Source organism: Mus musculus, chromosome 10 (genome assembly GCF_000001635.26).
Source record: "Mus musculus strain C57BL/6J chromosome 10, GRCm38.p6 C57BL/6J".
Lineage (NCBI taxonomy): Eukaryota > Metazoa > Chordata > Mammalia > Rodentia > Muridae > Mus > Mus musculus.
The window spans coordinates 16,307,387-16,317,659 of NC_000076.6; positions in this window are offsets into that span (position 1 = coordinate 16,307,387).

The following is a 10,273-nucleotide window of genomic DNA, read 5'->3' on the forward strand; positions in this document are numbered from 1 at the left end:
TCCTTAGTGTCCTATAATACAAATATATTTATTACACACTAAACTAAATCACTTAAAATGTATTATATGAACTTTTATGTATTTAAACAAAATTCATTTAAGAAGTCACTAAACTAGTTCAATATCTCCACTGTGTTTAAAATAACTACGTTTATCAACCAGCCAGACACCCCAGAGCTCCAAGGGACTAAACCACCAACCAAGTAATACACATGGAGTGAACTGTGGCTCCAGCCACATATGTAACAGAGGATGTTCTTGTTGAGCATCAAAGTGAGAAGAGGCCGTTGGTCCTGTGATTCCCCAATGTAGGGGAATGTAAGAGCAGGTAGGCAGGAGTGTATGGGTGGGTGGGAGAGCATCTTCATAGAAGCAGGGAAGGAGAGAATCTGGAGAGGGAATGTACTGGCTAGTTTTGTGTCAACTTGACACAGCTGGAGTTATTACAGAGAAAGGAGCTTCAGTTGAGGAAATGCCTCCATGAGATCCAACTGTAAGACATTTTCTCAATTAGTGATCAAAGGGGAAAGGCCCCTTGTGGGTGGGACCATCTCAGGGCTGGTAGTCTTGGTTCTATAAGAAAGCAAGCTGAGCAAGCCAGGAGAAGCAAGCCAGTAAGGAACATCCCTCCATGGCCTCTGCATCATCTCCTACTTACTGACCTGTTTGAATTCCAGTCCTGAATTCCTTGGTGATGAACAGCAGTATGGAAGTGTAACCCTTTCCTCCCCAACTTGCTTCTTGGTCATGATGTTTGTGCAGGAATAGAAACCCTGATTAAGACAGGGAATAACATTTGAAATGTAAATAAAGAAAATGTCCAAGAAAAAAAGAAAAGAAAAGAAAAGAAAAGAAAGAAAAGAAAAGAAAAGAAAAGAAAGAAAAGAAAAAGAAACCAAAAACCAAATAAAAAACAAAAAACAAAAAACCCTAAGTTCCAAATGAGTATGATGGAACTTTTCTGGAAGGCCAACACAGAAGAGGCTGAGAAGAAATGTGATATGCCATATATCTATGCTATTTATGATACTTCCATTTCATAAAACAGTAAATATATAAAACTATACAAGAGGCACAAGAAGCAACTATGAATTGCATACTCTCAATACTTCATAAGAATTATATACCTACATAATTTAGGCATTATATTTTACGTAGATAAATTATCTGTATTATATAGATAGATGGTAAATAAGAATACAGATAATATATGGATAGTAGACTTATAAGTAGAATCTATATAATATAGTTACATATAAATATGTGTAAATCTGTATACATAATACAGATAATATATCTATACTATATGTAATATATCTATCTAGATATTATAGATATATAATATAGATTTATATAGATAGCTACATAATATGTAATAATTATGTAGAATTCTGTCTCCATAATATATAACATATAATAAATTATATAAAATATTAATTAAAAAGTTAAAGCTGAAAACATTCTATTGTCCTAAAATGTACTTGGAAGAATGATGCAGCAAATTATAAAGGAATTTTATAGTGAAAAGAAAAACACAGTTAAAAGTATTGCAATGTGCAAAACTTGATCAGAATAAAACATTATATATCATACTGCTGCTGAATGATTTTCAAGAGAACAATATTAAATTACTGGAGACAGGCTTAGCTTCATTTTATGTCTATAATGATATTTAAAGACAAAAAACAAAAATGTGCCTGAAGATGTATGCATGTGTTAATTTATAAGCTTATCCTAAAATCTATAGCACCAATGCACTGATCTCATTCTAGTCAATTAGAAGAGGAAACTTTGAGGAACTGTAATTACTCTTTCAATAATAATTATTAGAAAGATCTGTTCATTGAAATAGAGTGCAACTAGAATCAAATAAAATAAGAAATGAAAAACAGTAGATATGAAGCTAATTTTTATATGCTCTTACTTATTCCAAATGAAGAACAAACTCATTAGATACAAAGACAGGGTTCTTAATGAATAGTTATGGGTCCATTAGATACTCAGTTGGGAAAAAGAAAAGACTGGTCATTTACTTCATGATATCTGTAAGTTAATTTAGCTTTCATCATAAACCTATCTTGGAAGTAAAATGCTGCATTTTTTTTTCTGTAGAAAACATCCTTCTTTACAAATTCGATTCAAGTAAAATTTCCTAAGTAGAACATAGAAAGCACATCGTTTATTTGTTTTTTTTTTTGTTTGTTTGTTTGTTTGTAGCAGTGTTTCTCAGAATAACATCATTGGCTGTCCTGAAACTCACTTTGTAGTTCAGGGTGGCCTCAAACTCACAGAGATCTGTCTGCCTCTACTTCCTCAGTGCTGAGACTCACAGTGTGTGTCACTATGATAGGCACTGAAACAGCATTTTTATTTTAAAAGGCTATTTTTTTCCAGTTTCATAATCTAATATAGACGATTTTGATTATCATAACAGACCACTATTTGATTCAATAAACAAGCACAGAGTGTCCCAAAATATTTCTTTTTTTTTTTTTTTTTTGCATTTTGCCTCTTCTTTTTTTTTTTTTCCATTTTTTATTAGGTATTTAGCTCATTTACATTTCCAATGCTATACAAAAAGTCCCCAAACCTGCCCTCCCCCCACTCCCCTACCCACCCACTCCCCCTTTTTGGCCCTGGCATTCCCCTGTACTGGGGCATATAAAGTTTGCAAGTCCAATGGGCCTCTCTTTGCAGAGATGGCCGACTAGGCCATCTTTTGATACATATGCAGCTAGAGACAAGAGCTCCGGGGTACTGCTTAGTTCATATTGTTGTTCCACCTATAGGGTTGCAGTTCCCTTTAGTTCCTTGGGTGCTTTCTCTAGTTCCTCCATTGGGGGCCCTGTGGTCCATTCAATAGCTGACTGTGAGCATCCACTTCTGTGTTTGCTAGGCCCTGGCATAGTCTCACAAGAGACAGCTCTATCTGGGTCCTTTCAGCAAAATTTTGCTAGTGTATGCAATGGTGTCACCGCTGATCATGGGATGGATCTCTGGATATGGCAATCACTAGATGGTCCATCCTTTTGTCACACTTACAAATTTTGTCTCTGTAACTTTTTCCATGGGTGTTTTGTTTCCTATTCTAAGAAGGGGCAAAGTGTCGACACTTTGGTCTTCGTTCTCTTGAGTTTAATGTTTTTAGCAAATTATATCTTATATCTTGGGTATCCTAAGTTTCTGGGCTAATATCCACTTATCAGTGAGTACATATTGTGAGAGTTCCTTTGTGATTGGGTTACCTCACTCAGGATGATGCCCTCCAGGTCCATCCATTTGCCTAGGAATTTCATAAATTCATTCTTTTTAATAGCTGAGTAGTACTCCATTGTGTAAATGTACCACATTTTTTGTATCCATTCCTCTGTTGAGGGGCATCTGGGTTCTTTCCAGCTTCTGGCTATTATAAATAAGGCTGCTATGAACATAGTGGAGCATGTGTCCTTCTTATCGGTTGGGGCATCTTCTGGATATTTGCCCAGAAGAGGTATTGCTGGATCTTCCAGTAGTACTATGTCCAATTTTCTGAGGAACCGCCAGACTGATTTCCAGAGTGGTTGTACAAGCCTGCAATCCCACCAACAATGGAGGAGTGTTCCTCTTTCTCCACATCCTCGCCAGCATCTGCTGTCACCTGAATTTTTATCTTAGCCATTCTGACTGGTGTGAGGTGGAATCTCAGGGTTGTTTTGATTTGCATTTCCCTGATGATTAAAGATGTTGAACATTTTTTCAGGTGCTTCTCTGCCATTCGGTATTCCTCGGGTGAGAAATCTTTGTTCAGTTCTGAGCCCCATTTTTTAATGGGGTTATTTGATTTTTGGAGTCTACCTTCTTGAGTTCTTTATATATATTGGATATTAGTCCCCTGTCCGATTTGGGATAGGTAAAGATCCTTTCCCAATCTGTTGGTGGTCTTTTTGTCTTATTGACGGTGTCTTTTGCCTTGCAGAAGCTTTGAAATTTTATGAGGTCCCATTTATCGATTCTCGATCTTACAGCACAAGCCATTGCTGTTCTATTGAGGAATTTTTCCCCTGTACCCATATCTTCGAGGCTTTTCCCTACTTTCTCCTGTATAAGTTTCAGTGTCTCTGGTTTTATGTGGAGATCCTTAGTCCACTTAGATTTGACCTTAGTACAAGGAGATAGTACTGGATCAATTCGAAATCTTCTACATGATAACAGCCAGTTGTGCCAGCACCATTTGTTGAAAATGCTGTCTTTTTTCCAATGGATGGTTTTAGCTCCCTTGTCAAAGATCAAGTGACCATAGGTGTGTGGGTTCATCTCTGGGTCTTCAATTCTGTTCCATTGGTCTACTTGTCTGTCACTATACCAGTACCATGCACCAAAATATTTCTGATGCTGTGTCTGGTCTCAAAGAAAAGCTGGACACAGAGAAGTCAATGGTAAATCGATAATGTAGAATTAAAATTTATATTTTAAATGTTCGAACATGTTAAATACATTTTAAATTTATGTAAATATGTTCAATATCGTTACTCATCTGAAAAAAAAACTGTTAACTAAAGTCTCAGTATAATATCAACAGATAAGTAACTGCATCCATGACTAAACCTGAAATCATACGTTGTAGGCAAAGTGGAATAGAATCATGTCAACAGACAAAAACTGGGAAGGTTGAGTGGATTCTGAAACCCAACTAAATTTCCACATCTGACAATGACAGTGGTTTCATCTACTCCAGACTAGGCTCCAGTCCTGAAGCATGTGACCCTGACACCTTATGTGAGTCAGGGAGTACAGATCACAGAATTCTTCATGCAAGGTGGTATCTAGACGTGCCAGTATTGAAGGTTTAGCCAATTAACTTCTCTTCCCAGAGATTCCTTCCAGCAAGAGGTATTTAATCTTTGGTCCATGCTGAGTAAATTGAATGCCTCAGTTTCCCTCCTCTCCTGCCCACAACCTGTTCCCAACCTTAATGCTTCCAGACTTGTCTGGGTGTCTGGGAATTAGAGGCTACCATCTTGGGTCCCAGCCTGTCTTATCTCTCATCCAGTCTGTGTCCCCTGTCTTAGGCTACATTTGTAGCCTAAGGAGTACCTCATGTTTCTTTGCCAGAGTGGCATTCATATACCCCAGTGACAAGGAAAAAAGACAAACAATACATAGTTATGGACTACCTGTAGTAATTCCAGAAATAGAAGCAAAATATTAATCACATACTAGGATCATAAGTAGATAGCCAGATGGAAGAATTATACAGATATAGATATTTCAGAAATATACCAAAAATAGAGCTAGTATCGATATCACAGACAGTTAATGTAAGATAATTGCACAAGTTGTGGAGTTCCAAATGTTCTTTGAATGGCCATCTACAGTCTGGTACTACAAGAAAACTGATGTAGTTGTAAACCCTGAGAAGCCAAGAGCAGATTGTAAAGATTCTGGCACTCCTTGGAGTGGCCAAAGCCTAAAAGAACTGAAGGCAGATTAGTTAGTTACACATAAACATATTAAGCCTTTTTTCTTTCTACTTAGACCTTTAATGGAAAGAATGATATCCAACCATTCTGGGAAGAACATTCTAATTTACTCATCTAACAAATCTAAATGCTAACTTTTATATGAATCCTTATATAAAACCACACTAAACAGAAGATCAATATTTACCAGAATTGTCATAGGATCTCTAATCTAATAGCCTAAACTAATGGTATAGATATCCAGTAGTAAAAAAAATGTATAAGTAAATCATGATGCTGATTGATAGAACAGTATGATAAAAAAGAGAGAGAGAGAGAGAAACTCACAAATGCATTTAGTGCATAATTACTTCCATTGGTCAATGGGTTTACTGAATGAAAATTCATCACTTCAAAATCATAGATAGCACATAATGTCATTCAAAGAAAAAGTTAAAGCTTATGCTTAATTTATGCATGGGATCAGAAAACAGAAGAGTGGTGACTGGGAAATTCAGACAAGGGAGAAGGTTGCATTGAGTGCTGTGTTGGAAGTTGTTCTTCTCCTGTAATAACTGGTGCCTTTTCAGTTAAATATGTGCATTCCACTCAATGTCCAACTGTTCATATCCTTTAAAATCTAGGCTATGCTTACTCTGTCACAAGGTATGTTTAATGACTCTTGGCTTCAAAACAGTACAGAGTTAAGGTAAAAATTTATGTTCAAACTATTATAAATGATCTCTAAAGTATTGGTATATAACATAAAACAAAGGAGTTCACTAGCTATATTTATGCTTGTCCTCATGCCTAAAGGACTAGGAGTAGACACAGCACTTCCATCTAAAGTGTTCTGGCATAAGAACAAGACAAGAAAGGCTCAAACCTGCAAAGAAGCAAAAGTAAGTCACAGTGTTTTAAATGAGCTTATGGTTTTGTTCTGGGCTGACTCATAGCTCTCCTTGGTCATATCTGTGTCATAGGTTGGTCATCCTTTCAACAGGAGGAAAATGTGTCTCTGGTTATTCTGATTCCTGAAACAAATCTCAAGGTTGATTGTTTAAATGAGATAATTCATATGCCATGATAATAATGTTATTGCCAGCCAATTAACTTCAGACTATAATGAATCCTTGTTAAGAATAATGCTGAAAGATTGTTCATGAAAAACTAAAATGTTTCCATTACCTGTTGCAATTCATCTAGAATGACTAGCTTCAGTTATAGACCATTTATTAATGTAATAGTATGGGTTATTTTAATGAGTAATTGAAAAATATAGCAATTACTCACAAAAGCTGTGACATTTTCATTGTAGTTACTTAGTAATAAATTGATGAGAACAAGTCAACCAATGAATGAATTGTTTAGAGATATTTCTGTATTCTCAACATAGCTCTTTATCTCATGAATTTAAGCATTTAAGGTCCTAGCAAGGCACATATAAAATATGCAAGTATAAAAAAATTAAGGCTTTTAACTTGAGTCTGCTGTTTTCATTTCTTTCCAATGGTGCAGGAATTCTTTCAGAGTGTGAAATATCAGAAGAAGAAGTCCACTCAGAAAAAAATGAAGAAGGAAGATGTGGGCAGGGATTCTGTGAGGGAGGGTACTGAGAAGGGGGAAGCATTTTGGATATAAACACACAAACAAACAAATACATAAATGAAAAAGAAAAAATCATTCCAACTTGATCATCATTATTATTTATTAGTATTATTATCATTTTACTAATATTAACACATTTAATAAGTAATTAATCTCAAATAAGGAAACAAAAAGAGTGCAATTAAATCTTCCTTAGGATACAGTTCTAACATTCACACACACTTGACTCCACAGATGAGAGTTTCAATAATCTCCTTGGAGTCTAGGCCAATCATTCACCCAGCATAAGAAGTATCTCCTTTTCACTTCAAAAGTTATGAAGAACCCAAAGATTTTATTAGTATTTTTCCCTAATGGAGCTTTCCTTCTCTCTCCTGATGAAAACTTTTCTTGCTTTTGAAATGAGGATCTGTGCCAACAGAGAAGTCCATGAAAGAATAGCAAACGCAAAGTGTAAAAGTGGATTTCTGAAAGTGACTGCCCTCAGAAGAGCCCAATGAAGTTGCTCTCATAAATCCTATTTACTGGGCTTTTACTACCCATGAAAATGAAAAATAAAAAGGAATCAAATGCATACCTGCTGCACTTTCCTCAGGAATAAATTTTAGCCATAACAACAGGGTGATATTGTATATCAACTATATAATATTTCATATTTAAATACTGTGATTATATTGCAAGCATTTCTGTACAATAATCATAAATGATTCATATAGATCCTAAGACTACACTCCACCCAATCTATTTGCTCACTATTTCCAATTGTTCAAGAACTTTAAATGATGATATTTTTAATAAATTTTATTAAGATTTAGTTTTTGCCTTCTAGAATTTCTGCATTACGTTCATCTTTATCTGACCTTTATTATATCTATTCTGGGAATATTATTTTTCAAGCATTGAAGATTAGACATATTCATTTGTGATAATAAATATGGTATAGATATCCAGGAGTAAAAAATGTAAAATCATGCTCACAATGATGGATATACTAATGATATTAGTAAAAGAAGGGAAGTCAAGTTGAACTTGCTGTGATGGACTAAGGGACTGTTCTCTCCCAATGAGTATGTGATGATTAAACTCTGGAGTAATTATATTTAAATCCGAAAACTTTGGAGAACTAGGCTTATATAGGGTCATGTGCCAGGTCTCATAGAACAGAATCAGTATCTTTGAGACAGATAATCCCCTGTATAACTTCATTGTTTAAAGATATGTTATAGTTCAAAAGCTGTGCCTGTGAAGAAGTATAATCAAATCTGCCCACAACCTTGAAATTGGACTTCCCAGATACCAGAACAATAGGAAATAAATAACTCTTATTGAAGTCATGTTATCTATGATATATTATTGTGGCAGCTCAAGCAAAGACCTGTACTAAAGACTTATAATGTTTCAGAAAGACAGAAGCTAATCACCTAATAGTATTCACACTTTAATGATTTAATTTATTCAACCATAACAGGCTGCTATTATAGCCTGATTATAGCTGAAGAAAGTAAAATAGGGGCTAAGTAATTTGCACAAGTTTCCTCTACTTGTAAGTGAAAGAATGTCTATCTGAACTCAGTATATAATAACTTAATAGCAGCAACATATTAATGTTCAATAGGTTTGTGGTTTTGGCTCTATAGTTAGATTTGAAAACTATTAGAGGTAAAAGATCTTCAAATATCTCAATGATGCCGTATAAATCAAGAATAGAAAGTGATACAAATGTTGAAAATAGCTACAGATTATAAAGTACAAGATCAAGGGTTTTATGAAGCAATTAAAATAAGTGTCATGTTTGCACATTTATAGGTGTGTATAAAGTAGGGTTGCATTATTTATCTTTTTGGTCACACAACATATAAAGGATATGATATGTGGTGTGGTGAACTCTGCAGCCTGGTCTCTAGTCAAGCACAGACCTGGAACCCCAGAGACCTGGTTGGCAGTGACTTCATGGGAGGGTAGGAGTTCAGCCACGCCTACTGGGCCCCTGACTCCTGTTGCAGCTAAAGCCCCCCACAGCAGAGAGGTGTGTGGCAGTGTAGGCAATGCCTTAAGCTCCTGGTATTCTGTCTGGACTCCAGCCCCACAGTTACCTGGCAACAGCCAGGTATGCTCCTCCACACAGTTGCCTTGCTGGCAACATCAAGGTAGTCCAGCCCACTATAAAAGGAGCTGCTTGCCCCTCCTCACTCTCTTGTTCTCTTACTCTCTTGCTTCTCTCTTGCCCTCTTGCTCCGCATCTTCCCCTTCCTTCCCCCACTCTCCACATGGCTGCCCTCTGCTTCTCTACTTTCTCCCTTTCTCTGCCTTTCTACAATAAATGCCTTAATACCATGGACTGCCTCTTCTAATCAGGATCCACGGTGCTGGAGCAATGGAGCATGTTTCCCTCTAACAAGTGGCGCCTCTAACCTCCCACCAGGAAGCCTCCCTGTGCTCCAGCCACAGCCACAACCAATCCAATCCAGCTGCAGAGCAAGTCACTTAAGCTGAGCATACTCAATCCTCCTTGCTCATAACCTGCCAGAGCTCTCCTTTCTACCCTGAGTGTCCTGGTATGTCCACGTCTGTGACATACAGCAGGCATCTGAGATGTCCCAGAGTGAGAACCTGATGTCCCTGGCTTCTGTGCTGCCCAGAGATTCCAGAACCAGCTCTTCTGCGGTGCCCAGTAGTGTCTGTGATGTCTGAGAGTAGGAGCCCGACTTTGGCATGTCTGAGGGGACTTCAAACTTCGTCTTCCCTCCTCCAGGGGGATCCCGCAGCTCCCCACAGTCCAACGCCTGTCTGGCTGTTCCATCAGGTTCCTCAAAGTCAGACTTCCCGCAACCCACCTCACAAAGCAGCCCTAGCCCCAAGAGGACATGGGTCCCCACTTGTTTTGACCCACATCTGCAGACCAACGTGGGCCGAAGGTCCCTCTCGCCTCTGTTTTTGCTATCCTAGGTTTTTTGTTATTCCAGATGAATTTGCAAATTGCTCCTTCTAATTCGTTGAAGAATTGAGTTGGAATTTTGATGGGGATTGCATTGAATCTGTAGATTGCTTTTGGCAAGATAGCCATTTTTACAATGTTGATCCTGCCAATCCATGAGCATGGGAGATCTTTCCATCTTCTGAGATCTTCTTTAATTTCTTTCTTCAGAGACTTGAAGTTTTTATCATACAGATCTTTTACTTCCTTAGTTAGAGTCACGCCGAGATATTTTATATTATTTGTGACTATT